Genomic DNA, 22,712 nt, shown 5'->3' on the forward strand with positions numbered 1-22,712 from the left:
GGACAAGGTATTGTCAAATATAAAGCCGAGGTTGCGGGCGGACTGTACTGGTATAGGTGGCGGGTTCAGGACTGTAGGCCACCATAAGGTTGCAGGGGGTGTCGATTTCTGGCTAAAGAAAAGAACCTCGGTTTTGTCAGTGTTTAGGGCAAGGTGATTGGCAGACATCCAGGCGCAAATATTGCCAAGGCAGTTTCTGAAGTTGGTAAAGAGGGAGTCAGAATGGTCTCTGAATGAAAAAACAAGCTGAGTATCATCAGCATATGAGACCACCCTGACCCCCCATGACTCTACTGCCTTGGCTAGTGGGGCCAAGTAAGCATTAAACAATAATGGGCTTAAGGCGGAGCCCTGAGGCACACCGCACAAAAGAGGTTTATCCTCCGATTCAAAAGGATACATTAAGACCCTCTGAGACCGTCTGGACAGAAATGATTTAAACCAGGCCAGGACTGTACCCCCGATCCCCAGCTGTTGTAGACGGGCTGTAAGTATGTTGTGGGATACAGTGTCAAATGCAGCGGATAGGTCGAGGAGAACCAACATGGCCTCCTCGCCCCTATCCACTGATTCCCTGATAATCTCGGACACTTCCAACAGCGCCGTCTCGGTGCTGTAGCCGGTACTAAAACCGGACTGAGAATCGTGCAGCAGCTGATTTGATTCAAGATACTGAGCCAGTTGTTTCTGGACCACTTTCTCCAGTACCTTGGCAGGTTTAGGCAGGAGCGATATAGGTCTGTAATTACAGAATAGTAAAGGGTCAGCATCGGGTTTTTTCAAAATGGGAAGTAGCCTAGCCTGTTTCCACACTGAGGGAAATTGACCGCAGGTCAAGGAGGAGTTCCAGATGGAAAGGAGAGGATTAATTAAAACCGGGGCAAGGTTGCCCAATACTTTAGCGGGGACAGGGTCTAAAGGTGAACCCGACCTAACCTTATACAGCAGCGACAGTGCTAGGTCGGGGGTTAACTCACTAAAAGAATTGAAAGAACAGTAAGAGGGATATGGAACATCAGAATGGTGGTTAGGTGGGGCGCTGCCAAAGGAAGAAGAAAGGAAACCTCTAGATCCAGGCTTCTACTGTAGACAAAATCTCCACCATTAGCAAACAATTTCAAAGTAACAACAACCTGGCTTTTTTAAACCACATTATCACAACTAGACCATTTAACTCCTCCATTAGCTCAGTGTGTTCTGCCTTTCTTTCTAACTCTTGCTCTTTGCACAGGTCTTTCCATTCCTCATCACTTGTGTTACAAGTGAGTTGTCAATACCTGTAGATCTACCCCACACCCTCAGTCCTAAATACATCCCAGTACCACTCAATGTACCTGTACTTCCCTGGACTAGTCCATCTCTTATTCCACACCTGATTAACCTTTCTACTTCTGCCTAACCCCTGTGTTTCACCTAGTCACTATATTTCATCTCCACCACTGTTGTGCTCAGTCACTGTCTGTCTGTCCGGTCTCTTGAAAAATATCTCTTTCATTTCGGACTCTTGCACTGCTCACCTCAATCCACCTTTTGCCTAACATTCCACACTTCTTTTGATTATTTTATTTATATTATTTGTTTTCCTCATTGTATGCTACCAACAACTGAACCAAAAGATGTCATCAGTGCCTACCAATAGAGCAAAGGAAAACCATCATTACCACCATCACCATCCCAACATCCTGACTCAATGAACACAAGGCCTCTTCTGATGTGCCACCCAAAATGACATACATAAAACAAACTGTAACCAAAAAGTCCGATGCACCCTTCAAAGAGCCTTCTTTAAAACGTCGTCTACACACATTCAACACAGTACAAAAAGTGATGAGTGGAATGCTTTCACTCATCCCAGTAACAAGTATCGTCTCTGGGCTGCATTCTGTTCCATTATTTTTAGCTTGCCTGTGCCATTGCAGACAGGGAGCAACCATATGTTAATCAGCATTGGCCCTGCCTCACCAGGAAAAGCCCAGAATTAACTGCAAGCAGCAGCGACTTGTTCGCGAAGGCAGAGGATCCGCCACCCCACTGCTCTGCGAGCAGTTCAAAAAAGAAAACTGAAATGATAATAACAAATGTGATTAGCATTTTAGTTTTCCATTTCTGCTTAGGTGTGGTGGGACTGGGATGGCCAGAGCAGGGGCCAGGGGGAGGAGTGGTGAGCACACTCTGAAGAGCGCATGACGGTTTGGCTGGCGGTCTTCGGTCGGCCAAAAAGTAATGCGCACTTTGCATGTTCAGCTCCGGCTGTGATGCCCAGCCTGGGTGGAGAACATCCACAGGCCCCCAGTCCCTCTCTGGGCATAGACCACGGCACTCAGAACAATCACAATGCTGCTGTAAGACAACGTTGTGATTGGCTAGGGGAGTCTGGAGCCTGTGAGCTTCCTGGTTCCTGCTGCGAACTGAGGAGCCGAAGAGGACCGAGAGGAGGCGGCCAGCCAGTCTGCAGTGCAGGTGTGTTTTTTCAAAACGTTTTTTCATTCCTCACCCACCCACCACCCCTTTAAGTAGCGGCCGCTACTGGCTGCAAGGCCAGGTGCCCTCTTAAGAGATGACTCCTCCAAGGCAGAATTTGACACTGACACCTATCGAGTTTGCAAACTGAATACAAATTGAAGTTCCTGTGGCAAAAACAACCAACAAGAAATTAACTTCTTGAACTGGTTGACCAATGACCTCGAAAACATGAACATCTTCACCAGAGCTTCAAGATAAACCGTAACAAACCTTAACGAATTACATCTGTCAAACAATAGGCACTAGACTTTAGTGTTTTTTGTGTCTCTTTTCCATCTTTGTCTCATGTACTTCTAAATATTTGTAATCAAGCTTAATGTTTTAGACTTTAAACCTTACCCCACCTTTCCTCCTAGTTATGCAATGTTGATCCCTGCAGTGCTTAGAAGTTGTTTTTGAAGATAGTTGGCACCACACAAATACATTAATAAAAGGAAGTCCTTAGAAAGCATTACTCTTATGATGAGTAGTAGAACAGTGAACATAAGAGACAAACTGAAGTTTTCGAAATGATTATATATATATATATATATATATATATATATATATATATATATATATATATATATATATATATTCACTGAAAAAACCATAGGTTATAGACCATATATAGTTCGGAATTAGCATTTACAAAACCTTATTTTACTCACACAAAACCATTGAAATTCGCATATATAGTTAGTTGCACTAACTATTTATCGCGCACCCGCAATCCACTGCTGATCATGTCACATATTACATCATCCCATGACATGGTCAGTGACATCACTGATGACATCACTGATGACATCTCAAATGACATCACTGATGACATCTCAAATGACATCACTGATGACATCTCAAATGACATCACTGATGACATCACTGATGACATCTCAAATGACATCACTGATGACATCACTGATGACATCTCATTTGACATTACTGATCACATCACTGATGACATCATTCATGTGATAATACGACGAACCTCTTCAGACTCTACTATAACCTTAGATACACTCAGTGTAAACAGACACTCACAGACTGTCACTCATCCATGGAGTTACTCACACACCTAGTCAGTCATGCAAAGAATCAATCACACCTCCATTTCCTCAACTATACAGTTATACACACCTTACTTATTCAAACATATACTAACACATATTTACTCTCTTATACAATCCCTGATACAAGTTCACAATGATCCATACAGCCACTCACACATTCACTGGCTCTTATGCACAGTTATTTATATATGTCAACTCTCACATGTACAGTGTTTTACATATGTACTTACTTTGATATGTAGCACTGAGATATCCCTTCACTCACCAATACACTCATGCACACAGTCAACCGCCCATACAGCTGTTTCCACATGCACTTTTGAACCCATACATCTAGTGAATCAACTGCTCACACATCTATGCACAGAGTCATACACCTCCCAGCCACCCACACACACTCTCAGTCTCCCATACAAATACTTGGGCAACCAATCAATAACCCATATAGTTACTCATATAGCTACTGATCAACACATGCAGCAGTTTACAGAACAACAGACATAATGATGCACAAATTAAGACAGTTTAGTCACTAACCCATGCACTCAGTGAGACACATTTAATCACTCACTCATACAGTCAGTCATGCACCTACTAAATCCTTCATCCAGACACTTATACATCCACTCATTCTTCAATATGTAAGACATATTTTAACTTTACAGAAACATACAGTCACTGGATGTTGTCATCAGTGATGTCATCAGTAATGTCATTTGAGATGTCATCAGTGATGTCATCAGTGATGTCACTGACCATGTCATGGGATGATGTAATATGTGACATGATCAGCGGTGGATTGCGGGTGCGCGATATATAGTTAGTGCAACTAACTATATATGCGAATTTCAATGGTTTTGTGTGAGTAAAATAAGGTTTTGTAAATGCTAATTCCTAACTATATATGGTCTATAACCTATGGTTTTTTCAGTGAATTTTCAAGGTTTTGTAAAAGCTAATTCCTAACTATATATGGTCTATAACCTATGGTTTTTTCAGTGAATTTCAATGGTTTTTTAATAGCAAATATCAAAAGCTGTAAAATGTATTCTTCTTTTAAAGGAAAAATATATTTTATATGTATTTAATATAATTTTTTTATGTATATAAATTTTTTGATTGAACGAATTTATCAACTATCATGCTGAAGAAGAGTGTGGGGAAAAAAAACCAAAGAGGAGGACTAAGAGGAAAGAACAATCAGGTCAAAAATACAATTGCTTTAAAGCATGAAGTGCTTTTCCACACATTTACATTTAAATAACCCATATTAGAACATACAAAATATCTACAGAGGAGACGGTGTACATTGAATTTTAGACTCTTCATTGGTACCTACATGTTGGTACTTACATCACCCACACAACACAATAGCTCTATTCAGAGCTACCCTACCCCAAAGCACTCTAAAATATTATTTTACTATTTCCCTTGGTTTTCCCCTTGTTACGCTTTCCGGAACGCTACCCGGTGCGCGGACCGGGCGCTAACCGTGCGAAAATTTGAAAAAAAATTGTGTTTTTTATTAAACATATATGGGCCTCCTCAGCCACCCTCAGAAAACCTAGGGGGTCAGGATATGTCTCCCGTGCCCCCTTATACCCATTCCCAACATTGTTTATCCTCCATCTTGTGACTAAATTCGTCCGAAACACAAGATGGCGGACTCCCGTTACGCTACCGGTGAGCTACCCGGTTCGCGTACCGGGTAGCGCTTCCACCGCGAAAAATCGAAAAAAAAATTATTTTATTTTTTTGCCCCGCGGGGCCCTTTAATAGCCCCCACATCAATCCTAAGGGGTCAGGAGGGGTCTACCTTGCCCCCTTTCATTCATTTCCCCCTTCGTTTATTTCCACCTCTTGTCTCTCGATCCTACCGAGAGACAAGATGGCGGCCGCTCCGGACTGTTTAGAATGTTGACAGTCACCAGAGAGCCAATCCGCTTCTCCTCGCGAAGTTCCGTTACGCATCTGGTACGCGAACCGGGGCGCTAACCGGGACGCTGTCACAGATATATATATTTTTTTTAACGTTAATTTCTCAAAATCCACTGGAGCACATATCTTGAGACCTAGCAAAGGCACATCGGGCAAACAGTCTCTACAATTTGGCAAGTTTCATAGAAATCCATTCAGCCGTTCGAGCTAAAAGTGAGTCCAACCGCCCTATGGAAAACTCAATGTTGAAAACACGTTTTGGGACCCCCCTTTTTTCTCGGCCCGCGCTTGACGAAACCCCCCCAAACTTTCAGGGGACGCTCAGAAACAAAATGTGCCATTTTCCTGAAAATTTCAGCCAATTCCGTCCATCAACGCCAAAGTTATTCAACATAGAATTTTCAGAAATCCCTATTCAAAAAAATCCTAACTATATATACCTACTGGCGACCGCCAGTAGGTAATATATATATATATATATATATATATATATATATATATAACATTTCTATGGCAAAATGAAACCCCTCATTTTGTTCCTTTTCAAATTAAATGTATTAAGTGTTACCACTTTATTCCAATCAAGATGACTTCAGGTGTGCCATACTTTTGTCATAAGTAAGACTGTTAGCGTTCTAGTTGTTCTTTAGAACACTCTGGGACATTCTGTCATTGGGCTATAGTTGGGCTACATCTGGCTGATATTTGGGCTACATTTGGGCTCTTTTGTCTCTGGTGGCCATCTTGGGAGACTGCATATCAGAATTTTTTTAATGAAATATAAGAGGATTTGAGAAGTCACTCAAAATGTGCCCTAATTTTTCTTTCTTCAGCACTAATCATAATTTCTATGGCAAAATGAACCCCCTCATTTTGTTCCTTTGCAAGTTAAATGTTTTAAGTGTTAACACTTTATTCCAATCAAGATGACTTCAGGTGTGCCATACTTTTGTCATAAGTAAGACTGTTAGCGCTCTAGTTGTTCTTTAGAACACTCTGGGACATTCTGTCACTGGGCTATAGTTGGGCTACATCTGGCTGATATTTGGGCTACATTTGTTTTTTTTGTCTCTGGTGGCCATCTTTGGGCTACATTGGGCTACATTGGGCTACATTGGGCTACATTTGGGCTCTAACATATATATAGCCCAATGTAGCCCAATATATATTTTCAAAGTTAATTTTCGTAAAAACCACTGGAGCATATATCTTGAGACATAGCAAAGGCACATCGGGCTACCAGTCCCTACAATTTTGCCAAGTTTTGTGGAAATCCATTTAGCCGTTCGAGCTAAAAGTGAGTCCAACCGCCCTATGGAAAACTCAATGTTAAAAACACGTTTTGGGACCCCCCTTTTTTCTCGGCCCCCGCTTGACGAAACCCCCCCAAACTTTATGGGGACGCTCAGAAACAAAATGTGCCATTTTCCTGAAAATTTCAGCCAATTCCGTCCATCAACGCTAAAGTTATTCAACATAGAATTTTCAGAAATCCCTATTCAAAAAAATACTAACTATATATACCTACTGGCGACCGCCAGTAGGTAATATATATATATATGAGAGAAGTGCTTGGACTTTTACCATAGGAGACATTGCTGAACCATAGTCTGATTGGCGCCCAGCAAAATTTCGCCAGGAATGAGCCAATGACACAGAATGAACCGATTCCAGCACCTCGGACCACAGAGTGAGAAGGCCTTGTTAGGCGGTGTTGTGTTTTTTCACCTTATGGATGAAACGGCGGAATACTGATTTGTTGCAGGTTGCTGCACATTCAACACCCAATAGTAACATAAAATATCGATTTTGTGCAGGTTGTGCAAATACTAAAAGTTCTGTTAAAAAAGTCACACTTAAAGTGAATGCATATCTCTAGTTGGCTTGTTATTATTATTTTTTAAATGATTATATTTAGTGGCTCTTTGCTGTAGCAGTAGGCCATTGCTATTAATGAAATGGATACAGGGTGGACTGTGGGCAGCTGCCCCTGCTTGGATACTTCAGGGAATGGGCTTCGCCGGTGGGCCAAGTGCATGGATTTTGTTCTCGGACGAAGCCAAGAAATGCCCTTCGTGAATGGTGGTTTTCCTACTTTGCAGGTGAAGTTTACTCTTCGTATCCCCCAACTTAGTGAATGAAAAGAGTGAAACCTAGTGCATGAAAAGAGTGGATGTTGCATTTTTGGAATTCAACATAGGTGTAGAGGTGTCGTTGGTGGTCGGATTGGGTGGGAGGCTGGTGGCGCCGGTACTTCACCTGTGAATGTCCTGCCGTTTCCCCCCACCCCAAACCAGCGGAGACAACTACAGTGGGCAGAAACAGGCATTGTCCTCTCAGCCTTGGAACATCAATGCGGTTCCTGTTCACATTTCATGTTTTACTTATTCTTTAATTCCCTAAGAGTATTCGCTTTTTCCAGTTTCTGTAGTTCCTTTCATGTAACATACATATCTGTGTGAGTTTAGGTTGGGGCTGAGTGTTTAAAATGGGTAACGGTTGAGAGTTGTGGAATTTGGGCCAAAAGCAATGAACATTTCTCACAGTGCCTGCCAGTGGGTCACAAAAGGATTCGGAATACATGCTCATCCAGTCCTTGGCCTCTGCAGGGCACACAGAGCAAGGGTCAGGTATGCCAATTGTAATTGTGAATATAACTAAAAGAAGTGAAGGAGGTACATAGCTGTCAAACTATTGAAAGGGCAAATGTTAAAGAAATTACAGTGTTTACAGATGAGTGAATGCGCTATGTGTGGTGGACAACCGCGGCCCGTAGAGGGAGTTCCGTGGGGCAGAGCGGCGGGGCGGGGAGGGGCATGGTGGGGGGGTACTAAACGCCGGAACATGGATAATTGGAGGTAAGTAAACAATTTAATAAATAAAACAAATTTCGTAGCGCGAGCTGCATCACATTTTTCAATGCAGGGCGAGCTACGAAATTCGTTTCATTTATTAAATTGTTTACTTTCCTCCAATTATCCATGTTCCAGTGTTGAGTACCCCCCACCCTGCCCCTCCCCCGCCCCGCCTCTCTGCCCCATGGAACTCCCTCCACGGGCCGCGGCTGGTGGTGGAGTGATGAAGTGACTGAGAGGGAAGGAAGTACAAGCAGTGGACAGTGAAAAGAGGGTGTTGAAGAGGTATGAGATATGCTGACAGTGTTTCAGAAAGATAGGAGGAGAAAAAGAGCGTTACATTCAGGGCTCGAGTCGGCGTACCACGCGGGTGGATGGCGTCCCCCCAATTATTTTACCAGGTGGACACTATCCGCCCTGCCAAACAGCTGGACTTCACTCTTTGACCTCTCTGGGACGAGATCGGCGCTCCCAGCACGCTGCTCACGCGCTGACTTCTCAGATGCAATCGCATCTAAGGGGTGAGCGAGGGGAGGCAATGAGCCCGATGGTGCAAGCCACCTTTCATGACGTCACTTCCTGTGGTGACGTCACTTCCGGTGACAGCGTCCCCCGACTTCTTCTTTTAGGACTTGTGCCCTGGTTACATTTCTAACAAAGTGACTGCAGAACAGAGTGGCGTGAAGTGAACAGGAGTGATTGAGACATGGTAATGTATAATTCACACTCTGCATATGTGTATATCTATCTATATGTATATGTGTGTATATATCTATATATAAATATCTCTCTCTCTCTCTATATATATATATATATTCACTGAAAAAACCATAGGTTATAGACCATATATAGTTAGGAATTAGCATTTAAAAAACCTTATTTTACTCACACAAAACCATTGAAATTCCATATATAGTTAGTTGCACTAACTATATATCGCGCACCCGCAATCCACTGCTGATCATGTCACATATTACATCATTCATGACATGGTCAGTGACATCACTGATGACATCACTGATGACATCTCAAATGACATCACTGATGACATCACTGATGACATCTCATTTGACATTACTGATCACATCACTGATGACATCATTCATGTGATAATACGATAAACCTCTTCAGACTCTAATATAACCTTAGATACACTCAGTGTAAACAGACACTCATAGACTGTCACTCATCCATGGAGTTACTCAGACACTTAGTCAGTCATGCAAAGAATCAATCACACCTCCATTTCCTCAACTATACAGTTATACACACCTTACTTATTCAAACATATACTAAAACATATTTACTCACTTATACAATCCTGGATACAAGTTCACAATGATCCATACAGCCACTCACACATTCACTGGCTCTTATGCACAGTTATTTATATATGGTAACTCTCACATGTACTGTGTTTTACATATGTACTTACTTTGACATGTAGCACTGAGATATCCATTCACTCACCAATACACTCATGCACACAGTCAACCGCCCATACAGCTGTTTCCACATGCACTTTTGAACCCATACATCCAGTCAATCAACTGCTCACACATCTATGCAGAGAGTCATACACCTCCCAGCCACCCACACACACACTCAGTCTCCCATACAAATGCTTGGGCAACCAATCAATAACCCATACAGTTAATCATATAGCTAATGATCAACACATGCAGCAGTTTACAGAACAACAGACATAATGATGCACAAATTAAGACAGTTTAGTCACTAACCCATGCACTCAGTGAGACACATTTAATCAGTCACTCATACAGTCAGCCATGCACCTACTAAATCCTTCATCAAGACACTTATACATCCATTCATTCTTCAATATGTAAGACATATTTTAACTTTACAGAATTATACAGTCACTGGATGACGTCATCAGTGATGTCATCAGTGATGTCATTTGAGATGTCATCAGTGATGTCATCAGTGATGTCACTGACCATGTCATGAATGATGTAATATGTGACATGATCAGCAGTGGATTGCGGGTGCGCAATATATAGTTAGTGCAACTAACTATATATGGAATTTCAATGGTTTTGTGTGAGTAAAATAAGGTTTTTTAAATGCTAATTCCTAACTATATATGGTCTATAACCTATGGTTTTTTCAGTGAATTTTCAAGGTTTTGTAAATGCTAATTCCTAACTATATATGGTCTATAACCTATGGTTTTTTCAGTGAATTTTCAAGGTTTTGTAAATGCTAATTCCTAACTATATATGGTCCATAACCTATGGTTTTTTCTGTGAATTTCATTGGTTTTTTAACAGCTAATATCTGTAGCTGTAAAATGTATTCTTCTTTAAATCCAAAAATATATTTTATATGTTTATGAATAATTTTTTTTTTAAATATTTTTTTTTCTTCGTTCCCGCTTCGCAAATCGGGAAGCTTCCCGTTAGCTGACCTTGATGCCGCGAAATAGACCGCGAGCCGGTAAACGTTTCTTTACCGCAAGTGCCGCGTTACAAAACAACATCGTGACGCCTCCCGTCCGCATGACGTTTCACGTTGTCGCGTGATACGTCATATGACGTACTACGTTAGCGAACTGGTACGCTAAGCGAGTCGCAAAGCGCAGGTTTCTGGAAGCAAACCGGGAGGCCCTGCAAAGCGCTTAACGTAAACACAGCAAGTCATGTGACTTGGTAATAACACTTTTCATTGGTTCATTTCACTTTTGGTTTCCTAATGATGTAAGACTAGGTCATATAATCTAAAATGAACACTTTTGATTGGTTGAGAACTCTTGTTTTTCCCAAATGATGAAAATCCCTCCTTCTTTCCTCACTCTGACTTTCATCATTGTGAGAGAAAGACCCTTTGTGATCACTGAGCAATGGCTTCTTTAGTAGCTTCAGCTGGTGCTTCCCCACCACCTCCACCACATCCAAGGAAGAGTGGACCACCTGCTCAAGTTATAATTCAACAAGAAGAAGAAGAAGAGGAACAGGAGGACGAGCACGAAGAGAGGCAGTTTTTGCCTGAGCAGCCCAGGACGTCTCACCGGAAAGAAAACTTCATTTGGCAATTTTTTTAAATTCCCAAAGGTCAGAAAAAAGTAAATGCAAGATACGTAACTTGCCTTATATGTCAAGATAGACTGTCCAGAGGGACCGACAAGAAATACAGTTTCGGAAACTACACAATGCATCGCCATATGACTAGGTGGCATCCTAACAACTACAGTGCTGCACAGTTTCGGAACGACCTAGATAATCTCCCTATTATGGCCAGAAGATCTGTTGTACCGGAAGTAACGGGACCAGAGGGCAGGGAGATGGTGCCAAATATACAAATGAGATTTGGTGATGTAAAACACATCTGCGTATTTTGCGATGGATTCATTTCCTACGGAGAAAAAAGCATCACTCTGATCAACAGAGCTATTGACAATCATGCTCATGTTTGTCCGAAACGCCCAAAATAATAAATACTTCTTTTTTTTGTTTTGTTGCTCCTGTTGAGCCCTTTACAATGAATCGTTTTCATTGCCCCCTCCAAGAAAAACCCAAAAAAATATAAAACTGTTCCGAAAAATTCAAAAACAGTAAAAAAATGTTCAGAAAAATAAAAAAAAAAGTTCTTTTCAGAACTACCTCCCCGTTATTAAAAAATTGGTACAATATTTGGAACTGTGCCAACCTCTATTTCTCTTAGTTCGCTTCCCAGTTCGCTCGCCGGTACGCGAACCGGAAGCGAACCAAAAACAGTAAGTATAAGGGAAGGAAACAGACACTTATGTTAAAAGAAAGACAGCTATAGGGGAGTAAACTAGAGATACTATTACCCGTAATCCACTGCTGATGATGTCACATATTACATCATTCATGACATGCTCAGTGACATCATCAGCAGAGGATTGCGGGTTTTTTGGCAACATGCCTTATCCACGGTTTAATAACGCTGCCTTTTGCTTTATATAAGTTTTCAAATTGTATGAAATATATACCAATAGGTCGTTATGAACCTTTAGGTAGTGCTTTTCTTCATGAGGTCTGGTCGCTTCCATACACATACAGATGTTTCAAAGATGATCAAGAAGTTTATCTGAATGGAGAGGAATGCACTGAGACGCCAGATCATTCACTAATGTGTAGGCACATACAGTTACACGGTTCATGCAACAAACACCGACCAAATATGGCTTGCGTGTTGCAAGGCACGCCAGTTCCTGCTATCATCCCCACGTCAAGTTGTTGGAAAATGGTAGTTATTTGATGCTCAATAATGAAGATTGTTCTGAGTTAATTAAAAGTATTCCTTTTATCGTAACAGTAAGTGAACGGGTTATTTGCTGCAGAAATGTTCTATTTCCTCCCACACATGAACATAGGGAGTTTTCAATCTGGCCACAAATACCAACCTTGGGACATGTTTCAACGGCATGGCAAGAATAAGAGCTCTTTTGTCTCAGAGAGAGGTGGCCTTGAGTTCGGCCCGTGAAACTTTCGTACTTCACATAGCGAACACCCGTACAGAGGTGCACACCCTTTTCAATTAAGATTTGCCTTTCAATTTCAGCAACATGTTTCCGACTATCTTTAACGCATCCTCCACAAAGTTCCTGGCGCACTTTTTTAAAGTTGTTACCAGTGGTCTCGTGACTTCATTTGAGAAAATCTTTGGAGTCATCCCTGCTTCCTTTCATTCCATTTTCTCCACTCTGGTTCGTGGATTGGCATTTTTACTTGCATTACCAGCGGACGCTCTTGTGCTTTTTTACATTTTTAAATATGGATGTCCCTCCTATGCAACCTCACACCCTGCAGCTGCTGACACTGTTCCGCAATCGCATGCTAGAATATTATGGCACAATGCCGTTGGCGATATTAAGCACGGCATATGGATTATCTTTTCGATTCTCCTACTTCACCTGTGTCCAGCCTGTATTTCACTGCCTGACCTGTGATTTCGATTGGGCCATTGATTTGTGTCTCTGCGGACCGGTTTCTCCTGACGTCGACTTTAATCAGCTGATGACTCCTATCATTACTCACGAGTTGGTTTGTCCTGGCGAAAGGATTATGGCTGTGGCATTGATGCATGGACTACTTGGTCCCTGGAATTTACTGGCGGCAGCACAGTCTTTCTTGGAACAGAGCTTTCTTGAAAACCCACCGAGCTGTCCTCTGATGGTGATAGAGGATCCGGTGCTGGGAGAGCACGTATGTTCTTTTCCGCTTTTAAATTGGATGGCTGAACTGTTTTCGGATGAAGATGGTGACTTCCTATTGGAGGCTGTTGCAGCTTATTTTGCATACACAGTTATGTCATAGACCTTTTTCATGTTTGATATGCTGAGTACTAGCATTTCATTGACAATTCATTGACTTATTTGTCAAGTTTTTATTATTTACCTTGCCTATTGGCTTAAGACTCGATAAAGTACTTGGCTGTTTTATTTTTCTTTAGCATTAAATTTTCCTAGTTTTTAATGCTTTACCTTGCGGACCGTCCACATATAAACTTGCAATCTGCTCTCATGAGATGGCACTTCTATTATCTTATTCAGTTCGTTTCCGGATCATGGGGAGGTGTCATCTAGGTCCTGGATATCTTTACACCGTGTTAAGTTAGCATGGGCTCATTACCGGTTTAAACGCCATTTTTCCTTTTTTGCAACTTCTGCACAAGACACTTAGTTGTTGCTTTAGCTTTCCACCTAGTAGTTCATCGTGGTTTACATGAGAATAATATGTTATTGGTCTACTATCTGCTTTACTTGTTAAACTATATCTGTACAGCGAGTGCTAAAGTTTCAAGAACAACACGATACAGAATTGTTATGAGGTCTGATCTCCACGACTTCATACTCATAACATAAGTGCAACTTCTGCCAATTCTGGGCATGAGGCGGGTTTTATATTGCTTTGCCGAACACACATACACAACAGTTGATGCGGTTCACATGAAGAGAGAGCTGGTGTATGCTGATGTGATTCCTTCAAATCTAAGACACTAAAGTATGGGCACGCCCTAAACCAACACAAAGAGACCTTCTTAGCAAATAATATAATATGTGTATTAGGGAGGGTGAGATATAAGCAGCCGCGGGCCGTGGAGGGAGTTACGATGGGGCAGGGAGGCGGGGAGGGGGAGAAGCAGGGTGGAGCCCTCTCTACCTTGCCCCTCCCCCTCCCCGCCTCCCTGCCCCACCGTAACTCCCTCCACGGCCCGCGGCTGCTTATAAGTGTTGCTAACTCTTATTCATTTACAGCATGTTAACATACTGTCACCATTCGCTTTTTATGTACTAGTAACTATGCTGGTAATTTTGCTACTGATAATATGTGTACTTGTATTCTCCACCCTGCTTCTCCCCCTCCCCGCCTCCCTGCCTCACCGTAACTCCCTCCACGGCCCGCGGCTGCTTATAAGTGTTGCTAACTCTTATTCATTTACAGCATGTTAACATACTATCACCATTCACTTTTTATGTACTAGTAACTATGCTGGTAATTTTGCTACTGATAATATGTGTACTTTTATTATCTAAGGTACTACGCCTGAGAAGACGGCATTAGTAAATAAACATTTCAAATACACATCTGTTCTTCTTAACTCCATGTTCTGGTTTCTAAGAAATCTATAACGACCGACTGTTCATGAGTTCCACGTATCCTGAGGTACTATAAGTTCATATTCTGGATTGTCTAAACATTGAGAGTTTGTTATATCCAATGTGACACTGTACCTAGCTTGCTAAGGAGTTTTTGATTACTAACGTGAGTTTTGGGACACCCTAATTCGCCGAGGTTCCAATCCTCTGTCCACAGTTCTGTGTGAGAACAGAAACCCTGCGACAGGGGCACCCCCGACCCTTGCTGGAGCTTCATCACACTTGCGATACAACTCCAGCAATGCATTCGCCGAGGTTCCAATCCTCTGCCCACAGTTCTGTGTGAGAACAGAAACCCTGCGACAGGGGCACCCCCGACCCTTGCTGGAGCTTCATCACACTTGCGATACAACTCCAGCAATGCGCCACCTTTACGGCACAGATACATCACGCATCTGTGCTGTTTTTGCCCCATGATGCGCCGCATTGTAAATGCAGCACACCATAGGTGACGGAACAGCGGCACAGAATGACTAACACATCCCTGGTGATGCGCCAGTCATCATAAATGTATCCCTATGCTTCTTATCTTGTTAGAGATGAAACGCCATATGTATCATCAAAGTTTTTTGCATTTCCTAAATAGCGAACTTTAAGGAATAAATAGCGATTCTTTACCATTCCTAGTTTGCGATGAGCTATTTGCTAATTAGCCGAATGTAGCCCAATGAAGCCCAATGTAGCCCAATGTAGCCCAAAGATGGCCGCCAGACACACAAAAAAACAAATGTAGCCCAAATATCAGCCAGATGTAGCCCAACTATAGCCCAGTGACAGAATGACCAATCAGCTTCGCAAACCTCCGTTACGCGAAGCGGAGCGCTGTTACAGATATATATCTTTTTTTGAACGTTAATTTCTCAAAATCCACTGGAGCACATATATTGAGACCTAGCAAAGGCACATCGGGCTACCAGTCCCTAATATTTTGCCAAGTTTCGTGCAAATCCATTCAGCCGTTCGATTATTATTATTATTATTATTTTTTGCCCCGCGGGGCCCTTTTAAAACCTCCACATCAAACCTAGGGGGTCAGCGAGGATCTACTATGCCCCCTTATAGTTATTTCCCCCTTTGTTTTGACCTCCTCTTGTCTCTCGATCCTACCGAGAGACAAGATGGCGGCCGCTACGGACTGTTTGGAATGTTGACAGACGCCGGAGAACCAATCAGCTTCGCTTCACAAAGCTCCGTTGCGCGAAAAGTCCGCGTCCTGGGCCGCTGCCCAGTCCGCTGTTACAGATATATATCTTTTTTTAAACGTTAATTTCTCAAAATCCACTGCAGCACATATATTGAGACCTACAAAAGGCACATCGGGCTACCAGTCCCTACAATTTTGCCAAGTTTCGTGCAAATCCATTCAGCCGTTCGGGCTAAAAGTGAGGCCAACCGCCCTATGGAAATTAACATGGGAAAAACGCGTTTTGGGACCCCCCTTTTTTCTCGGCCCCCCCTTGACGAACCCCCCCAAAATTTTCAGGGGCTGCTCAGAAACAAAATGTGCCATTTTCCTGAAAATTTCAGCCAATTCCGTCCACAAACGCCAAAGTTATTAGACATAGAATTTTCAAAAAACCCATAGAGAAAAAATCCTAACTATATATACCTACTGGCGACCGCCAGTAGGTAATATATATATATATATATATATATATATATATATACACACACATACAGACACACACACACAAACATGTGTACAATCTTCATGATTACCCATTGTAAGTGTCCCCTCCAGTTCGTCGGTGGCCCCTTGTGTACCTCCTCTAAAAATTACGTCTAGAGATGCCACTACGTGGTCGGATGTCATCCAGGCCTTAATTGGTAAGAGGCGGCTGCTCAGTTGGCGGCGTCAGCATGTTGGTCTTCCTACATTTTTTTATCTTTGCTTTTTCATCTTTGTCAGTTTTCTGTTTAGTCGCTTGATTTTTATAGGTGTTCTATTGCTTGGATGGTTGGTTTGATGCAGGTTTTGTGACTGGCTGATATTAGAGAGAGAGTGAGCAGTTTCGGATAGATTGAGGGACTGATATTTAGTTGGAAGTTAACTGACTAAGGCTCGATCTTGCCTCTGCATTTGGATTTCTTGAGGCTTATACTTGGGTCTTTGCCTGTCACTGGACAGGGCCAGTAGTTGCTTTTAATTTTCGATTGACAAGAGTGTATGTTTGCGGGATTGGTATGCCCAACTGACGAGGCTGTCTCTGGCCTTGTGTAAGAACGAAGCAGATTTTCCCCAGTTATCCTCAAGCACTGCTTGACGTTAGTCGCCTCTAGTTCAATCGTGGTTATCAAATAAAGAGGCGGGCGCTGGGAATTGGAAAGCAAGAAACGGATTTATTCTTCGAAGGAAAACACGTCAGGACCGATGAACAGGGCGTCGTTTCGAGGTGCTCTAACTGCCTCTCGGAGGCCTGGCCTATTTATACAGTTTTTGAAATGTTTTATTGCAGTGTAACACATTCCTGGCATTACTTTGATGCATTGTGAACCATCTTTGGAATCCCCGCTTCAGGCCTGTTCCCACACATATCAACAGTACTATATCCCACCCCCGGTCTCAGTAGGTGATTGCTATCGCGCAGCTGGGCATTCCGGCAGGAGCTGAAATACGCGCAATCGGTCGAATCTCATGGGGTTGGGGCGTTGATTAATTCTGGCTCCTTTGATGAGAGGCGGAATCCTACTGTATGGGGCAATAAACTATCCGCAGGGGTTGGTTATGGCCTGGGATCGGATCGAGCAGCCAGGTGTAGGGGAGGAGATTATTGAAGGGCCTGTTCATGCGCAAGGGATGAAAGGGTATGTGGGCTCGGCACGGGAAGTGGCTCTGGGGCAGGGTCGCGCTGAGGATGCTTTATGGCTCTAGCATGTGTGCTCGGGGACTGCCAGCGCGTGGGGGATGATTGTGGGGTCGGGGAGACGCGCAGGCGATCGGCAATGTTACAAACTGGCCACAGTATCTAAAATGGCTGCCGCTTACGCGCTCGCAAAGGCCTAAGTTGGACAAGATGGCGCCGGTAATGTTCACTTTACAAAAAACAGTGGTCCCTACATGTGGACAACATAACGTACAAAAATCATTAATCATACACCTGATAAGTAGTATGTCTTTTGTCCAGCCGGACAAGAAAATGTATTTTAAATGTTCTGGTTGATAAAGTGAATTTTAAGAACCAAAAAAGATAACAAGTGGGCACAGCCGTGACCCACAACAGTCAAGACAAAACAACAAAGAAATGGCCAAAAGGGCAAAGCGAAAATCTGTCTGTATACTTGTGGTCAGTGCTACAGACTCAATCTCTTAAACATAACCATACCATTGCATCAAATAATATAGCATTATCATATTGCATATGGGTTTTTTTAGTCGACGACGTTTCGATGCCTTTTTACATTTGTGACATCATCATCAGGACAAGAATTATCAACATTATTGTTTTGTACAACAGTTATTAACACAATGCCTATTATCGCATTACTATACATGAAGGAATTGGGAGGCAAGGGGGAAGGAAAAACAGGAAATATATATCAGTTTAGGCATGTTGGAGACAGTTTTTTTTAAAAACGAGTGACTTGAGAATTGCGGCGAATGAAGAGGTGAAGAGTGTGACCTAGGAGGTGTTCAGGCATGCGTGTGGTTGGACGGAGCGGGTAATCGGCGAGTGAAGGGGATAGTGATATAAACACGAGTTTAAGGTCTCTATTGAGATCAATGGGATGTGAGGTAGAAATAATTTAAACAATATTGGCTTGCTGGCTAAGCGGTCGTTCTGGTGATGAAATGGAAATAAGTCTAAGGCAATTGCATGGCTGGGTCGTGAATGACGTGAAGAAATAATGTGACTAGGTCTCTGGATGTGACAATAATCGCGGGCGGTGGCAGGAGAAAGAACCGAGTAACCTACATGTTGGTTTCCTCGTAGGTTCAGGAATACTGATGAGTAAACGCTGATAGATGTGCTTTCTGAGGAAAAAAGGTGTGGGGTTAGTGATTCCGGTCGTTTGTCTTAGGCGGAGTGCCGGAGTGAGGGGGTAGGACATATTTACCTTTCACATCAAGTCCAGGGTTTCCATCAGGTTTGTATGGATTTGCCAGGAAAGGAGCGTGATGGCTCAATCTAAACAAACGGAGCGGGGTAGGAGAGTTAGATACCTGCAATGCAGTGTATCAGATTGCTCCTTGCTTAATTACCAAAGGGCGAGAGTCACTTACTTGTGATGGCCGGAGCGCTATGGCGAATACGGCAGTCCGATGGGATCGATCTTCCGGTCAGCCAGAGGAACAGGCTTTTCAAGCCACATGGTCCCTGGAAACCGATGAGGGACTTACTGTGACTTGGTATCTGGTGGAGAATGTGCAGCAGTGAGGCGGCCATTTTGGAGTGGTAAAAAGATCATTGTGATTGTGTGAGACTAATAGTGCAGCATGCACTAAGGGCAACAGGTGACTTTCTAAAAACGGTTTTCATTAACATAATGACATATAACAAAGATTACAATAAGGAGGCCCAGTCTCCAAGGCGGTTGAGGCCTTTTCTGATGCTGTCAGTTTTTAAAATCCAATGCAGTTCCTCCTTATTGAGCAATTGGGAAAGGTCCGCTCCTCTGGGAGGTGGTTTGATGATAGAAACAACTGTCCAAAGTAATTCTTCCTCGCTGCGGCCTTTTTCATAGAAATGTTCCACAAGTGGTGCATTGGCTGTGTTACACCGGATCCTGCTTCGATGTTGGCCGATTCTTAGTTTTACTTTTTGACTCGTCTGCCCTATATAGATAAGCATGCAGGGACAGAGAATTGCATATACCAAATTCGCAGAGTTACAGTTGGAAAAGTATCTGCGGTCAAATTTAAAAGTGCCATATTCAAAAGACTTTCCTTCAATGGTAGAGTCACAATAAATGCAATTCCCACATTTTGAATGGCCTGTTAACGGTAGGAGACCCCATGCATCATTTATAGTAGTTTTTAGGGGTTGTATAGGCAGAGATGCTCTTACTAAGTGGTCTTTAATGTTCTTGGCCCGTTTAAAAGCAAACATTGGACGTTCTATTGTCAATTGCCCTGCGTTAAGAACTGGCCAATGTTTGAGCACACTCTTTCTGATTGCATTGGAAGCTGGGGAAAATGTGGTGACACATATGAGTTTATTTTGATCTTTTTTCTCCTTTGGTTCCAAAAGGGTTTCCCTTGGGCAATACCAGGCCCTTTTCAGAGAGCGGTGCACTAACTTGCGAGGGTAGCCTCTATTCTGAGTTTGCGGCTGAGGGTTTTTGCTTCAGGGAAATAATCCTCTTTGAAATAGCAGTTGCGCCTAATGCGTAGAAACTGGGAGAAAGGCAGGGAATCACGCAAGGCTCTCGGGTGATGGCTAGTGTACTCTAAGAGAGTGCTGCGTTCAGTGGGTTTTCGGTGTAGGGTGGTGGTGAGCCGACCTTCAGTGTGTCTTATTTCTAGGTCTAAGAATGGGATAGAATCCTCACTAGTCGATAAGGTATATTTGAGGCCTCCACTATTGTTGTTAAGCCAGTGTTGGAAAGATGTGAGATTATCAAGTGATTCAGTCCATAGTAAAAAAATGTCGTCAATGTAGCGTTTCCACATTGTGATGCCATTGTGGAAAGGATTGGACGCATTCAGAATGTTGTTGGTCTCCAAGTAGTCCATGTACAGAATGTGTTAATAACTGTTGTACAAAACAATAATGTTGATAATTCTTGTCCTGATGATGATGTCCCAAATGTAAAAAGGCATCGAAACGTCGTCGACTAAAAAACCCCATATGCAATATGATAATGCTATATTATTTGATGCAATGGTATGGTTATGTTTAAGAGATTGAGTCTGTAGCACTGACCACAAGTATACAGACAGATTTTCGCTTTGCCCTTTTGGCCATTTCTTTGTTGGTTTGTCTTGACTGTTGTGGGTCACGGCTGTGCCCACTTGTTATCTTTTTTGGTTCTTAAAATTCACTTTATCAACCAGAACATTTAAAATAAATGTTCTTGTCCGGCTGGACAAAAGACATACTACTTATCAGGTGTATGATTAATGATTTTTGTATGTTATCTTGTCCACATGTAGGGACCACTGTTTTTTGTAAATTGATACTGCCCAAGGTCCCTATGGCATACCTTTCGGGTTCCCTTGTCTTTGTGAAAACACGCCGGTAATGTTCACGTCGTAATCTAATATTTAACAGTTGGTTAGTTGGGGGCATATTTTGCCCATGGATGCTTCTGCATTTGAATTGGTTTGGCATTTATTTGGACCAGCGGCGGCCGGCACATGTAAGTGCGGTGAGGCAGTGGGGGGGGGGGGGCAGGGCATGGCAGGGGGGGAAGCCGACAATACCATTCCATCATCTATTGACTCCCCCCCACCCTGTCCCGCCCCGACCACCGCCTCACCACACATACCTGTGCCGGGCGGTGCTGATTTGGTCATAGGGGGAGACTGGTTAGGGGCAGAGACTATTTTTGCTTATTAAAGAATGTGAAAATAATTAGGCTTTGGTGATGACTAGTTAGCATTGAGAGGACAAAATTGCAAAATATTTGCAGCATGTAATATGTGCAATTCTTTCACGAATTAGGGGCATTGTGTGAATTACAGCTGGTCAGTCCCCCGTGTGAAAACATTATGCAAGGTATGCTTTCACGTACAAAAGAAAAAAGAACAGGTGATGGACGGAATGCTGAACAATGCAAACATTCACCCCCAGTCACAGATCTGGGTTTAATCCATCGTTTTTTTGCTCACCACGCCACCCCAGTTTGGTTCCAGCCATATGCAAATCAGTCTTGACCCTCCTCCCCATGGGAACAGTCCAGCCCGAACTGTCAGTCCATGTACTCTCTGGAGCGGAAACAAGCATTCTGGGACCAGTTTTGGGGTATCACCCCTCATCAGCCAGGCTAGCTTGAATCCAGAGCCACAGTGAACCCAGGACCCTTATCTGGGCATACCCTTACTACTTGGGTATACATAGCTGGGTCCAAAGTGGGGTCACGTGGCGAACAAAATAACAATGGATTACACCCAGCTCTTTAACTTGGGCTGAGTGTTTGAATAATTTCAACACTCCGTCCATCATTTTTTTAAATCGTTTTATTTTGTGATATTGCTCTGTTCACGTAGAAAAGGCATGGAAGATACCAGCTCAATGCATTGTGTGTTCCGTTTCTAAAGTCACAAGGTGAATGCTGTCACTGCTGTCCATGCGCCTGCTGTATACATTCATCTTAACAATTCCCCTAAGCATTTCTCTGCTCCATCCAAGTCTCTGAGCAAAAACTCATGAGAACAATGCAAGAGTGGGAAAAAAATACGAGAAACCCAATAATTCCTATTCTACGAGATTACACTTGTATCATAAAAAATGCTCACAGGCCTACTTTGGACAGGAGGCCGGCTTTGCTGTGCTTGAGCAGGAAGTCGGGTTTTAGGCTGGGAAAGGTTGGGGGCTCACGCATGGTTTTTGAGCAGTGCTTGCAAAAGAGAGAGCAGTCTCTGGAGATGAGAATTTGTACTGCTTGCAAGTGCTGCTCTGTACTTTTCACCACCAAGTGACCTCAACTGAAAAACGTAATTTCTCTAACAATGACCTCGCCTGTATGTGGACTCAGCACGTGCCCTTCCCATGGTGCATTGAGAGGGGCAAGCCACAGTATTCCCATTCCTTCAAA

This window comes from Lissotriton helveticus, chromosome 7, assembly GCF_964261635.1.
Source record: "Lissotriton helveticus chromosome 7, aLisHel1.1, whole genome shotgun sequence".
NCBI lineage: Eukaryota > Metazoa > Chordata > Amphibia > Caudata > Salamandridae > Lissotriton > Lissotriton helveticus.